Here is a 14,914-nt window from a genome sequence, read left to right on the forward strand (position 1 = left end):
GGTTTGATCCCTAGTATCCACTATCTTCTGAGATTGACGTTGCTATGACTTTGCTATGCTTAATTCTTGTCACTAGGACCCGAGTGCCATGATTTCAGATCTGAACCTATTATATTTTCATCAATATATGAGAGTTCTTGATCCTATCTTGCAAGTCTATAGTCACCTATTATGTGTTATGATCCGTTAACCCCGAAGTGACAATAATCGGGATACTTACCGGTGATGACCGTAGTTTGAGGAGTTCATGTATTCACTATGTGTTAATGCTTTGGTCCAGTACTCTATTAAAAGGAGGCCTTAATATCCCTTAGTTTCCGCTAGGACCCCGCTGCCACGGGAGGGTAGGACAAAAGATGTCATGCAAGTTCTTTTCCATAAGCACGTATGACTATATTCGGAATACATGCCTACATTGATGAATTGGAGCTAGTTCTGTGTCACCCTAGGTTATGACTGTTACATGATGAACCACATCCGACATAATTCTCTATCACCGATCCATTGCCTACGAGCTTTCCATATATTGTTCTTCACTTATTTACTTTTCCGTTGCTATTGCTATCATCACCACCAAATACCAAAAACATTACTTTTGTTACCGTTACCTTTTGCTATCGTTACCATTACTATCATATTACTTTGCTACTAAATACTTTGCTGCAGATATTAAGTTTCCAGGTGTGGTTGAATTGACAACTCAGCTGCTAATACTTGAGAATATTCTTTGGCTCCCCTTGTGTTGAATCAATAAATTTGGGTTGAATACTCTACCCTCGAAAACTATTGTGATCCCCTATACTTGTGGGTTATCAGGCACTCGCAACCGCCAGCCGGCCGCGGGTGACCCGCACCGCATCAAGAAACAACTAGGAGAGACCCTCCAGAAGTACATCCAGCGCTTCAACAACACTCGCCTCAAAATCCCCAAGGTTACGGACGAGGCCATCATCTCCGCATTCTCTGACGGCGTCCGCGACATCAAGATGAAGGAGGATCTCGATATCCACGAGGAGCTGTGCACATCTCAGGAGCTGTTCAACCTGGCGACCAAGTGCGCGAGAGCTAAGGAGAAGCGCCTCTCCCTCCTCGAGCTGCCAGCTGCGGGTGCAGAAGAGAAGAAGGCCAAGGCCAAGGATGTGAAGCGCAAGGAAGCAGCCGTGCTCGCATCGGAGCCAGACACCAAGCGAGGCAGAGACCAGCCCGAGTCGTCCAAGAGCAGCCGACCATTATGTGCCTTCCACAACCTGAACACCCACAACACCAGTGACTGTCAAGAACTTAGAGCCATTCACGAAGGATGCTTCGGTCGACGCCTCGAGCGCAGCGACCGGGGCTACGGCCGAGGAGGAGGATGTGGAGGCAGACGCTGGGACGACCGTGGCCTGCACCAGGAGTGGCGCGATAGGCCTCGTGAGGTCCGCTGGCAGGATCATCCTCGCAAGGGTGCCTGGAGGGACCAGCCTCATGAGGATCGCCCTCAGGGCAACGCCGGTCTTCCCCCGTTGCGGCCGCCACCGAGAAGGAATGATGGCCACCATCAAGACGAGGGGGCTGGGGGCTTCCAGGAGCCGCGTGCAATCGCCTGCATCTTGGGCGGCACTCAGGCCCTAGCCTCGCAGTGCAGCTTCAAACAGTTCGCTCGTGAGGTGAATGCAGTCATCCCCAAGCTCGAGGCCACGCACCCGCTCAGGTGGCCCCAGTGCGCCATCACCTTCAACTCGGCAGATCAGCTCAAGTGCGTAGCCACCACTGGCATCCTCCCGATGCTTTGTTCACCAGTCATCAGCAACATGCAAGTTACCAAGACCCTCATTGACGGCGGCGCAGGGCTCAACATCCTGTCCGTCGACACATTCGACAACCTCCAAGTGCCATATGAGCAGCTTCAACCTACCAAGCCTTTCTCAGGAGTGACCGACGGTTCCACCACACCGATAGGGTAGATCCGCCTCCCTGTCACCTTTGGGGAACACAAGAACTACCACACCGAGCTCATCGACTTTTATGTCGCGCACATCTGTCTGCCATACAACGCCATCCTCGGGTATCCAGCCATGGCCAAGTTCATGGCGGTGATGCACCACGATTACATTGTCCTGAAGATGCCGGGAAGCGGCGGAATCATCACGGTCCCGTGCGAAGAGCGAGGATCCTCCCGAGGCCATTGATGACCCACAAGTATAGGGGATCTATCGTAGTCCTTTCGATAAGTAAGAGTGTCGAACCCAACGAGGAGCAGAAGGAAATGATAAACGGTTTTCAGCAAGGTATTCTCTGCAAGTACTGAAATAATTGGTAACAGATAGTTTGGTGATGAGATAATTTGTAACGAGCAACAAGTAACAAAAGTAAATAAATTGCAGCAAGGTGGCCCAATCCTTTTTGTAGCAAAGGACAAGCCTGGACAAACTCTTATATAAGGAAAAGCGCTCCTGAGGACACATGGGAATATCGTCAAGCTAGTTTTCATCACGTTCATATGATTCATCTTCGATACTTTGATAATTTGATATGTGGGTGGACCGGTGCTTGGGTGCTGTTCTTACTTGAACAAGCATCCCACTTATGATTAACCTCTATTGCAAGCATCCGCAACTACAACAAAAGTATTAAGGTAAACCTAACCATAGCATGAAACATATGGATCCAAATCAGCCCCTTACGAAGAAACGCATAAACTAGGGTTTAAGCTTCTGTCACTCTAGCAACCCATCATCTACTTATTACTTCCCAATGCCTTCCTCTAGGCCCAAATAATGGTGAAGTGTTATGTAGTCAACGTTCACATAACACTACTAGAGGCTACACAACATGCATCTCATCAAAATATCGAACAAATACCAAATTCACATGACTACTAATAGCAAGACTTCTCCCTTGTCCTCAGGAACAAACATAACTACTCACAAAGCATATTCATGTTCACAATCAGAGGGGTAATAATATGCATAAAGGATCTGAACATATGATCTTCCACCAATTAAACCAACTAGCATCAATTACAAGGAGTAATTAACACTACTAGCAACCTACTAGCACCAATCCCGGACTTGAAGACAAGAATTGGATACAAGAGATGAACTAGGGTTTTGAGATGAGATGGTGCTGATGAAGATGTTGATGGAGATTGCCCTCTCCCGATGAGAGGAGCGTTGGTGATGACGATGGCGATGATTTCCCCCTCCGGGGGAAGTTTCCTCGGCAGAACAGCTCTGCCGGAGCTCTAGATTGGATCCGCCAAGGTTCCACCTCGTGGCGGCAGAATTTCGTCCCGAAAGGTTGCTTCTTATTTTTTTCTCGACGAAAGACTTCATATAGGAGAAGATGGTCATCGGAGAGCCACCAGGGGGCCCACGAGGTAGGGGGGCAGGGGGGCACCCCCCACCCTCGTGAGAAGGGTGTGGGCCCCCTGGCCTTCATCTTTGGCAAGGATTTTTCATTATTTATTATAAGGTATTCCGTGGAGTTTCAGGACTTTTGGAGTTGTGCAGAATAGGTCTCTAATATTTGCTCCTTTTCTAGCCCAGAATTCCAGCTACCGACATTCTTCCTCCTTATGTAAACCTTGTAAAATAAGAGAGAATAGCCATAAGTATTGTGACATAATGTGAAATAACAGCCCATAATGCAATAAATATCGATATAAAAGCATGATGCAAAATGGACGTATCAACTCCCCCAAGCTTAGACCTCGCTTGTCCTCAAGCGAAAGCCGATAACAATAAATGTGTCCCCATGTTTAGAGGTTGAGGCGTCGATAAAAATAAAATACGGACATGAGGGCATCATGATTATTCTCATAACAGCAACATACATAGATATTGTCATATGATTACTTATGTTCAAGTGATGATCTATTCACAATGCAAAAGTATGAATCAGAAACCTTATTGAGAACCAACAAACTATAACCTCAGTCATTGAAGCAATTGCAATTTATCATAACATCAGAAAGAGTCTATGTCAGAGCTAAAAAGCAAGTCCACATACTCAACTATCATCTAGTCCTTCATAATTGCTAACACTCGCGCAATATTTGTGGTTACGGAGTTTTAATCGGACACAGAGAAAGATAGGGGCTTATAGTTTCGCCCCACAACCTTTTACCTCGAGGGTAATGTCAACAATAATAACTCATGCTCCCCTACATCCAATTAGATATATCTATCAGGATCTTTCCAACACACTGGTCTTGCCAAAGGATAAAATGTAAAATGGAAAGGTGAAGCTCACCATGACTCTTGCATAAGGTAGAAGATAATAATAAAATATAGGCCCTTCGTAGAGGGAAGCAGAGGTTGCCATGCGCTTTTATGGTCGGATGTACAAGATCTTAATGCGAAAGAACGTCACTTTATATTGCCCCTTGTGATATGAACCTTTATTATGCAGTCCGTCGCTTTTATTACTTCCACATCACAAGATCGTATAAAGCTTATTTCTCCCACACTAATCATACATATTTAGAGCAATTTTTATTGCTTGCACCGATGACAACTTACTTGAAGGATCTTACTCAATCCATAGGTAGATATGGTGGACTCTCATGGCAAAACTGGTTTAAGGGTATTTGGAAGCACAAGTAGTATCTCTACTTGGTGCTGAGAATTTGGCTAGAATGAGGGGGAAAGGCAAGCTCAACATGTTGGATGATCCATGCCAACATACTTTATCTTAGATATAAGAAAACATAACCCATTGCATTGTCTTCCTTGTCCAACATCAACTCTTTAGCATGTCATATTTTGATGAGTGTTCCCAATCATAAAAGATGTCAATAATAGTATATTTATATGTGAAGCCTCTCTTTCCTTATTACTTCCTATTAATTGCAACGATGGCCAAAGCTATGTCTGCCAACTCCCAACAACTTTTAATCATCACACTCTTTCTATGTGTAGTCATTACTATCAATAAGATCAATATGAACTTTTGTTTCTTTTTATTCTTTTTCTCTTTTCTTTTCTTTTATTTGGGATCATGGAAAGAAAATCAAGCCCTTGACTCAACACTAATCTTTATTATATAGCTCACGAACTCGATTACATAGAAGGATAATAAAGCAAAATTGACAACTAGATCATGCCATAAACTTTATTCTACTAGATCAAAATACTACCAAAAGGATCGAACTAAGAAAAATGGTAAAGATAGGAGTTGTGATTGTGATATGATACCGAGGCAACTCCCCCAAGCTTGGAAGTTGCCAAGGGGAGTGCCCATACCCATGTGATTATGGCTCTCTTTTCGGGGATGGTGATGTGATGTTTTTGGCGATGATGCCCTTCAAAATACGATTCTCCTCCTCAAGCTTGTTGACTTGCTACTTGAGATCCATTATTTCCTTTCAGAGTTTTCCTTAACAACCAAAGCTCCCCGCACCCAAGGGTGCTGCATAGCTGCGTTAGAACCAGTGACACTCTTTTTCATATTCTCATAAGAAAGAAATCTAACATTGGAAGGGATAACCGAGTTTGGAATAGTTGAGCTCTGCAGTTCTCCCATTGGGAATCCAGCTCGGAAGCGAGAGGTGACTTCTTGATCCTCCATGGCATCTACCCTCATTAGGTCAGCCTCCATCTCTTCCTCCGTTGCTGGCCCAAAGTGGTCAGGGTCGCTGTTTGCCCTTGGTTCCGGTGCCGGATTAGATACGTGGCTCTCCCTGACTGACTCTTGAGAAGACATCTTGCTCTAATCTGCAGCAGCAACAGCTCAAAACAAAAACAGAGGATATTTACGTGATACAGGAGTCAAAACCTTCGGGAGAATATATAATGAATTTTTACCGACCAAAATACGTCTCGTGCAAGAAAACGGAGTTCGGAAGGCACACGAGGAGCTCACGAGGTAGGGGGGCGCGCCTAGGGGGGAAGGGCGCGCCCTCCACCCTCGTGGGGCCCACATGTCCTTCCCGGACTGCTACTTAATTTTCTATTTTTCTAAATATTCCAAAACGGAGAAATATTGCCTTAAAAATTGTTTTGGAGTCGGTTTACTTACCGTACCACATACCTATTCCTTTTTTGAGTCTGAAACATTCTGGAAAGTGTCCCTTATGTATTCTTCCGGGGTTACGGTTTCAATAACATTGGTTTCAACATTTATGGGATTACCAGAGATATAATGTTTGATTCTTTGACCGTTTACCACCTTCGGATTTGTGCCTTCGAAGTTGTTGATTTTTATGGCACCGGAACGATAGACCTCCTCGATAACATAGGGGCCTTCCTATTTAGAGAGAAGTTTCCCTGCAAAAAATCTTAAACGAGAGTTGTATAGCAATACATAATCACCTATATTAAACTCACGCTTTTGTATCCTTTTGTCATGCCATCTTTTAACCTTTTCTTTAAAGAACTTGGCATTTTCATAAGCTTGGGTTCTCCATTCATCAAGTGAGCTAATATCAAATAACCTCTTTTCACCGGCAAGTTTGAAATCATAGTTGAGTTCTTTAATAGCCCAATATGCCTTATGTTCTAGTTCGAGAGGTAAGTGACATGCTTTTCCATATACCATTTTATACGGAGACATACCCATATGATTTTTATATGCAGTTCTATAGGCCCATAATGCATCATCAAGTTTCTTGGACCAATTCTTTCTGGACCTATTAACAGTCTTTTGCAAAATTAATTTGAGTTCTCTATTACTCAATTCTACTTGACCACTAGACTGTGGGTGATACGGAGATGCAATTCTATGGTTGACGTCATATTTAGCAAGCATTTTACGGAAAGCACCATGAATAAAATGTGAACCACCATCAGTCATTAAATATCTAGGGATTCCAAACCTCGGAAAAATAACTTCTTTAAGCATTTTAATAGAAGTGTTATGATCAGCACTACTAGTTGGAATAGCTTCTACCCACTTAGTAACGTAATCAACAGCAACTAAAATATGTGTATATCCATTAGAGGTAGGAAAAGGTCCCACATAATCAAAGCCCCAAACATCAAACGGTTCAATAACAAGTGAATAATTCATAGGCATTTCTTGACGTCTACTAATATTACCAATTCTTTGACATTCATCACAAGATAGGACAAACTTACGGGCATCCTTGAAGAGAGTAGGCCAATAAAAACCGGATTGCAATACCTTATGTGCAGTTCTATCTCCCGCGTGGTGTCCTCCATAAGTTTCGGAGTGGCACTTGCGTAGGATCTGTTCCTGTTCATGCTCAGGTACACAACGTCTAATAACACCATCTACTCCTTCTTTATAAAGATGTGGGTCATCCCAAAAGTAATGTCTCAAATCATAGAAGAACTTTTTCTTTTGTTGGTATGTGAAGCTAGGTGGTATAAATTTAGCAACTATGTAATTAGAATAATTAGCATACCAAGGGGTACTACTAGGAAGTACTTATGACATTTAATTGTTCATCAGGAAAGCTATCATCAATAGGTAGTGGGTCATCAAGAACATTCTCTAACCTAGATAAGTTGTCTGCAACGGGGTTCTCAGCTCCTTTTCTATCAACAATATGTAAATCAAATTCTTGTAGCAAGAGAACCCATCTAATAAGTCTAGGTTTAGCATCTTTCTTCTCCATAAGATGTTTAATAGCAGCATGATCAGTGTGGATAGTTACTTTAGAATCAACAATATAAGGTCTGAAATTATCACAAGCAAATACAACTGCTAAATGTTCTTTTTCAGTAGTAGCATAATTTCTTTAAGCATTGTCTAGAGTCTTACTAGCATAATGGATAACATTTAATTTCTTATCAACTCTTTGCCCTAGAACAGCACCTACAACATAATCGCTAGCATCACACATAATTTCAAAGGGTAAATTCCAATCAGGTGGCTGAACAATAGGAGCAGAGACTAATGCTTTCTTAAGTATTTCAAATGCTTCTACACAATCATCATCAAAGACAAATGGTATATCTTTTTGTAATAAATTAGTCAGAGGCCGAGAATTTTTTTGAGAAGTCCTTAATGAACCTCCTATAAAATCCGGCGTGACCAAGGAAACTTCTTATACCTTTGATGTCCTTGGGACATGGCATCTTTTCAATAGCGTCAACCTTGGCTTTATCAACTTCAATACCTCTTTCAGAAATTTTATGCCCCAAGAAAATACCCTCATTAACCATAAAGTGGCACTTCTCCCAATTCAAGACAAGATTAGTTTCTTCACATCTCTGCAAAACTCGATCAAGATTGCTCAAGCAATCATCAAAAGAAGATCCATAGACGGAAAAGTCGTCCATGAAAACCTCACAAATCTTTTCACAGAAGTTAGAGAATATAGCCATCATGCATCTTTGAAAGGTAGCAGGTGCATTACATAAACCAAAAGGCATACGTCTATAAGCAAAAGTACCAAAAGGGCATGTAAAAGTAGTCTTTGATTGATCTTTAGCCGGCACAGGTATTTGAGAGAAACCAGAATAACCATCTAGAAAGTAGTAATGTGTATGTTTGCATAATCTTTCTAGCATTTGATCGATAAAAGGTAAGGGGTAATGATCTTTCTTAATAGCCTTATTTAATTTGCGAAAATCAATTACCATCCTATAACCTGTAATAATTCTTTGTGGAATCAATTCATCTTTATCATTAGGGACAGCAGTAATACCTCCCTTCTTAGGGACACAATGAACATGACTTACCCACTAACTATAAGCAACGGGATAAATTATACCTGCCTCCAGAAGCTTTAGTATTTCTTTTCTTACCACTTCTTTCATTTTAGGATTCAGACGTCGTTGAGGATCACGAACTGGTTTGGCATCTGCCAAATTTATTTTATGTTGACATAGAGTGGGACTAATGCCCTTAAGATCATCAATAGTATATCCAATAGCAGCATGGTGTTTCTTCAGAGTTTTCAATAATCTTTCTTCTTCATGCTCTGAAAGGTTAGCACTAATAATAATAGGATATATCTTCTTTTCATCAAGATAAGCATATTTAAGATTATCAGGCAATGGTTTAAGCTCAAACACGGGATCACCCTTAGGTGGAGGGGGATCCCCTAGGATTTCAACAGGCAAATTGTGTTTCAGCATAGGTTCCTATTTAAAGAATACTTCATCTGTTTCCCTTCTTTCATTCATAAACATATCATTCTCATGGTCTAGCAAATAGTGTTCTAAAGGATCGCTAGGAGGTATGGTAATAAAAGCAAGACCAATAATTTCATCCTTACTAGGCAATTCTTCTTCACGGTGTTGTTTACTAAATTTAGAGAAATTAAATTCATGAGTCATATCATCTAAGCCGACAGTAACAACATCCCTAGTACAATCTATGGTAGCACTAACAGTATTTAAGAAGGGTCTACCAAATATAATGGAGCAAAAGCTATCTTGTGGGGAACCAAGAACAAGAAAATTAGCAGGATATTTAGTTTTCCCACACAAGACTTCAACATCTCTAACAATTCCCATTGGTGAAATAGTATCTCTATTAGCAAGTTTAATATTAACATCAATTTCTTCTAACTCAACAGGTGCAATGTCATGCATAATTTCTTTGTATAAGTCAATAGGTATTGCACTAGCACTAGCACCCATATCACATAAGCCATGATAACAATGATCTCCTATTTTAACAGAAATAACAGGCATGCCTACCACAGGTCTAGGTTTATCTGTATCACGGGGTTTAGCAATTCTAGCAGTTTCATTACAGAAGTAAATAACATGCCCATCTATATTATCAGACAAGAGATCTTTAACAATAGCAATATTAGGTTCAACTTTAACTTGCTCAGGAGGTGTATATGTTTTAATATTGCTTTTACAAACCACAGTTGAAGCTTTAGCATGATCCTTTATCCTAACAGGGAAAGGTGGTTTCTCAACATAACAAGTAGGAACAATAGGATCACTATAGGTGACAGTCTTTTCTTCAACTTTAATAGGTGCATCTACTTTTACTTCTATGGGAGGATGATATTTAAACCACTTCTCCTTAGGGAGATCAACATAAGTAGCAAAAGATTCACAAAAAGAAGCTACTATCTCAGAATCAAGTCCATATTTGGTGCTAAACTTACGGAAAATATCGGTATCCATAAAAGATTTAACACAATCAAACTTAGGTGTCATACCTGACTCCTTACTATTGTCGAGGTCCCAATCTTCAGAGTTGCGTTTACTTCTATCCAACAAATCCCATCTAAATCCAATAGTCTTCATCATAAAAGAGCCAGCACAAGAAGTATCGAGCATGGTGCGATTATTTTTAGAAAGACGAGCATAATTTTTTTGAAGAATTGTTTCTCTTGGGAGCTCATGATTGGGGCATGAATATAACATTGATTTAAGCCTCCCCCAAGCTTGAGCGATGCTTTCTCCTTCGCAAGGCCAAAAATTATATATATAATTGCGATCACGATGAACAAGATGCATAGGGTAATACTTTTGATGAAACTCCAATTTCAATCTTCTATAGTTCCATGATCTCGTATCATCACATAGCCTATACCATACCAATGCGTCTCCCTTCAAAGATAAAGGGAAGACCTTCTTCTTAGCAACATCATCGGGTATACCTGCAAGCTTAAATAATCCACAAACTTCATCCACATATATTAGGTGTTCATCAGGATGCTTTGTTCCATCTCCTGTAAAAGGATTAGCTAGCAGTTTCTCTATCATACACGAAGGATACTCATAAGGAATTTCATTTTCATATTCATTTTCAATAGGTTCAGTAGGTGGAGGAGCAACTCTTTGCTCTACTGGTCGGGGTGAAGATACCCCGAACAAGCCCCTCAGAGGATTACTTTCCATAGTAACAAGTGACAGTAAATTTCAGCACACTATATAAATTTTTCCTTACCAAATTCCACCTACCAAAGGCGCTTCACTCCCTGGCAACGGCGCCAGAAAAGAGTCTTGATGACCCACAAGTATAGGGGATCTATCGTAGTCCTTTTGATAAGTAAGAGTGTCGAACCCAACGAGGAGCAGAAGGAAATGATAAACGGTTTTCAGCAAGGTATTCTCTGCAAGTACTGAAATAAGTGGTAACAGATAGTTTGGTGATGAGATAATTTGTAACGAGCAACAAGTAACAAAAGTAAATAAAGTGCAGCAAGGTGGCCCAATCCTTTTTGTAGCAAAGGACAAGCCTGGACAAACTCTTATATAAGGAAAAGCGCTCTCGAGGACACATGGGAATATCGTCAAGCTAGTTTTCATCACGTTCATATGATTCGCGTTCGGTACTTTGATAATTTGATATGTGGGTGGACCGGTGCTTGGGTGCTGTTATTACTTGAACAAGCATCCCGCTTATGATTAACCTCTATTGCAAGCATCCACAACTACAACAAAAGTATTAAGGTAAACCTAACCATAGCATGAAATATGGATCCAAATCAGCCCCTTACGAAGCAATGCATAAACTAGGGTTTAAGCTTCTGTCACTCTAGCAACCCATAATCTACTTATTACTTCCCAATGCCTTCCTCTAGGCCCAAATAATGGTGAAGTGTTATGTAGTCGACGTTCACATAACACCACTAGAGGCTAGACAACATGCATCTCATCAAAATATCGAATGAATACCAAATTCACATGACTACTAATAGCAAGACTTCTCCCTTGTCCTCAGGAACAAATGTAACTACTCACAAAGCATATTCATGTTCATAATCAGAGGGGTAATAATAGGCATAAAGGATCTGAACATATGATCTTCCACCAATTAAACCAACTAGCATCAACTACAAGGAGTAATTAACACTACTAGCAACCTACTAGCACCAATCCCGGACTTGGAGACAAGAATTGGATACAAGAGATGAACTAGGGTTTTGAGATGAGATGGTGCTGATGAAGATGTTGATGGAGATTGCCCTCTCCCGATGAGAGGAGCATTGGTGATGATGATGGCGATGATTTCCCCCTCCGGGAGGGAGGTTTCCCCGGTAGAACAGCTCTGTCGGAGCTCTAGATTGGATCCGCCAAGGTTCCGCCTCGTGGCGGCGGAGTTTTGTCCCGAAAGGTTGCTTCTTATTTTTTCTCGACGAAAGACTTCATATAGGAGAAGATGGTCATCGGAGAGCCACCAGGGGGCCCACGAGGTAGGGGGCGCGCCCTAGGGGGGCGCCCCCACACTCGTGAGAAGGGTGTGGGCCCCCTGGCCTTCATCATTGGCGATGATTTTTCATTATTTATTATAAGGTATTCCGTGGAGTTTCAGGACTTTTGGAGTTGTGCAGAATAGGTCTCTAATATTTGCTCCTTTTCCAGCCCAGAATTCCAGCTGCCGACATTCTCCCTCCTTATGTAAACCTTGTAAAATAAGAGAGAATATCCATAAGTACTGTGACATAATGTGAAATAATAGCCCATAATGCAATAAATATCGATATAAAAGCATGATGCAAAATGGACGTATTAGCCATCCCCAAGAAGAAGAAACAGCTGCGCCGTGCCGGATCTCAAGAGGGTGGCGTCGCGGCTGGAACCTCGTCAGGATCAGCGCCCGCTCCAAGGGCTCCTCCCTCCGTCGCATAGGAAGGCGCGCCCAGCGCCCTCCTCAGGCAGGGCTCGGGGGCTCTCTTCTAGAGGGCCTCAGACCTTGCCAACATCACGAGGGAGGCGATCGGGCACCACTTGGAGGCGTGCTTCGCGGCACGTTTCCCTCAGGAGAACAAAGGGCAAGGAGCGCCCACCGCTCAGGAGTTCATCACCAAGACCACTCAGGAACTACAAGGCGCAAGGGCCATGTGCGGCGACCACCGCTCACGAGGCGCAGCTCCCCACCCAGGCGAGGATGCCAGGCTGCGCGTCTGCATCAACGTTCCAGGGCTCAACAGGGCCACATCTCAGGAGCCTTTCTGGCCTTCGCGCATGGGCCGTTGCGAGGGTCTGCCACACAGCTACTTTCGCATGCCGTTCGGCCTGTTGAGCGTGTCGTCAATCTATCATCGCAACTTGCAGCGTGTCCTGGCGGCTCAGGAAGCCAGGCACCACGTTGTCCTGGTGGAGATGGAGACTGTCCTCAGGGAACCACCTGAGCCCCCAGAGCCTCCCGAGGCTCAGGGCCCGAGCGGCTCGTGAGGAGCCACTCCTTCACTACGTACCTTCAGCTGCCCCAACTCTCCTTCGTCGACAGAACCAGGTGACCTTTTCCAAGTTCATTTAGCTGGGAGCGCCCCTCGGGCTGCATTATTCCCAGGCCGCGTGGGTCCGTCCCTATGGCATGTATCTCTTTTGCTTATGCCTTCAGTTTACCCTGCTGGGGGCGCCCCTCGGGCTGCATCATCCCCAAACCGCTCGGGCGAGACCCTGTGGCATATGTCTTTCCGCATTTACCCAAGCTGATTTGCCTTCCGTGCTTAACCTACCTATGGATATCACTTGCTTGATTGTTGCCCATTGCGGGGGCCGCGCGCCGGCACCCTTCTTCAGGGCCCCTTTTCGCGTTGTCTGACCATCTCGCAGGACCAAGACACTAAACAAGGGCCAAGACCAGGCGCAACCCGCCTTAAGGTAGGACCTCGTGAGTCCCGCGCTGGCTCACGAGTGCCCAGGCACACCTCGCTAAATCATACCATGCCAGCCACGTGTTAGGGTGGGGCTGTACACGCCCCAGGGGCTCTCTGCAGTAGGGAGTCCCCTCGCCCGCTCCAGAATCAAACCAGCGGTCAGGCGCCATTCTTCGCGTTAACTTGCAGGGGCTTCCTTAGGATCCTGGCGGGCAGTACCACGGGCTCTCGTTCTTCTCTCATGTGATTCGCTTGCGCATTAAAAGGGGGGCTCCTGAGCATCGCGTCTCAGGAGCTCTTACTGGCTCTCCAGCCCTCACCCCCTGGCCTTGACCACGGCATCACGACCTGGCATACCAGCGGCGGCTCAGCTCGCTCGAGGGCCGGGACCTGAGGACGCAGAGCACCAAGAAGAGCATAGAGGGGAGGGGAAAACCCGCATGGGCCTGGCATGGCTACGCTACAGCGACCAATGCATGAACCCGGGCGTGCCACGAGGAGTAGGCTCTAGACAGACCAGATAAGTTCACACAAGGAACCCACCTATCGCCATGACACGAGACCTCCGCAGCGGCTCCGTTGCGGCGATGTCGCCTCCCTTTCTCGCCTCTGCATGGTTGCTTGGGCGCTAAGGGGGACCTCTTGAGCATCGCGCCTCAGGAGCTCTTACTGGACTTCGGGCCGCTCACCTCCTGGCCTTGACCACGGCATCGCGACCTGGCATACCAGCGACGGCTGCAGCCTGCCTGGGGACCGGGACCTATCAGCATAGAGCGCCAAGCCGTCACGAGGATAGAAAGGGGAGACCGAGCCGGAGCGGGCCTTACTCCCGCTGCCCTGTTGTGGCGATAATCTCTTCCTTTCCCATTCTAAGGCAGCCACTTGAGCACTAAAGGGGACCTCCTGAGCATCGCGCCTCAGGAGCTCTTACTGGACCTCGGGCCGCTCACCTCCTAGCCTTGACCACGGCATCGTGACCTGGCATACCAGCGACGGCTGCAGCCTGCCTGGGGACCAGGACCTGTCAGCGTAGAGCATCAAGCCGCCACAGGATTGGAAAGGGGAGGTCGAGCCTCGACAGGATATGCGCCCACGAAATTCCATAACAAGGACCATATATACGCAAAAGACATTACAGACCCTTTACACGCCCCCACAGGGTACTGCATGATTCCTTGCAGGGAACAAAAGGGAAGGGATTCATAGGAGTTCTACCTACACGAGCCGGATACCGCCGACGCCATCATCAACAGTGGGCCACATCAGGCCGACGCCAACCCCATCCAGATCAGCGGCGCCGGCGGCTAGACGCCGCAGCCTTGCTCTGGGTTCGACGGGAGCTCGGTGGCACGTAGCTGTCATCGCTTGTCTCCAGAGACTCCAAGAGCTCGGGCGAGTCACTGGACCACCACGAGTCGCCGCTGTCGCTGGAGGAGCTGCAGG

This window comes from Triticum urartu, chromosome 1 (genome assembly GCF_003073215.2).
Source record: "Triticum urartu cultivar G1812 chromosome 1, Tu2.1, whole genome shotgun sequence".
NCBI lineage: Eukaryota > Viridiplantae > Streptophyta > Magnoliopsida > Poales > Poaceae > Triticum > Triticum urartu.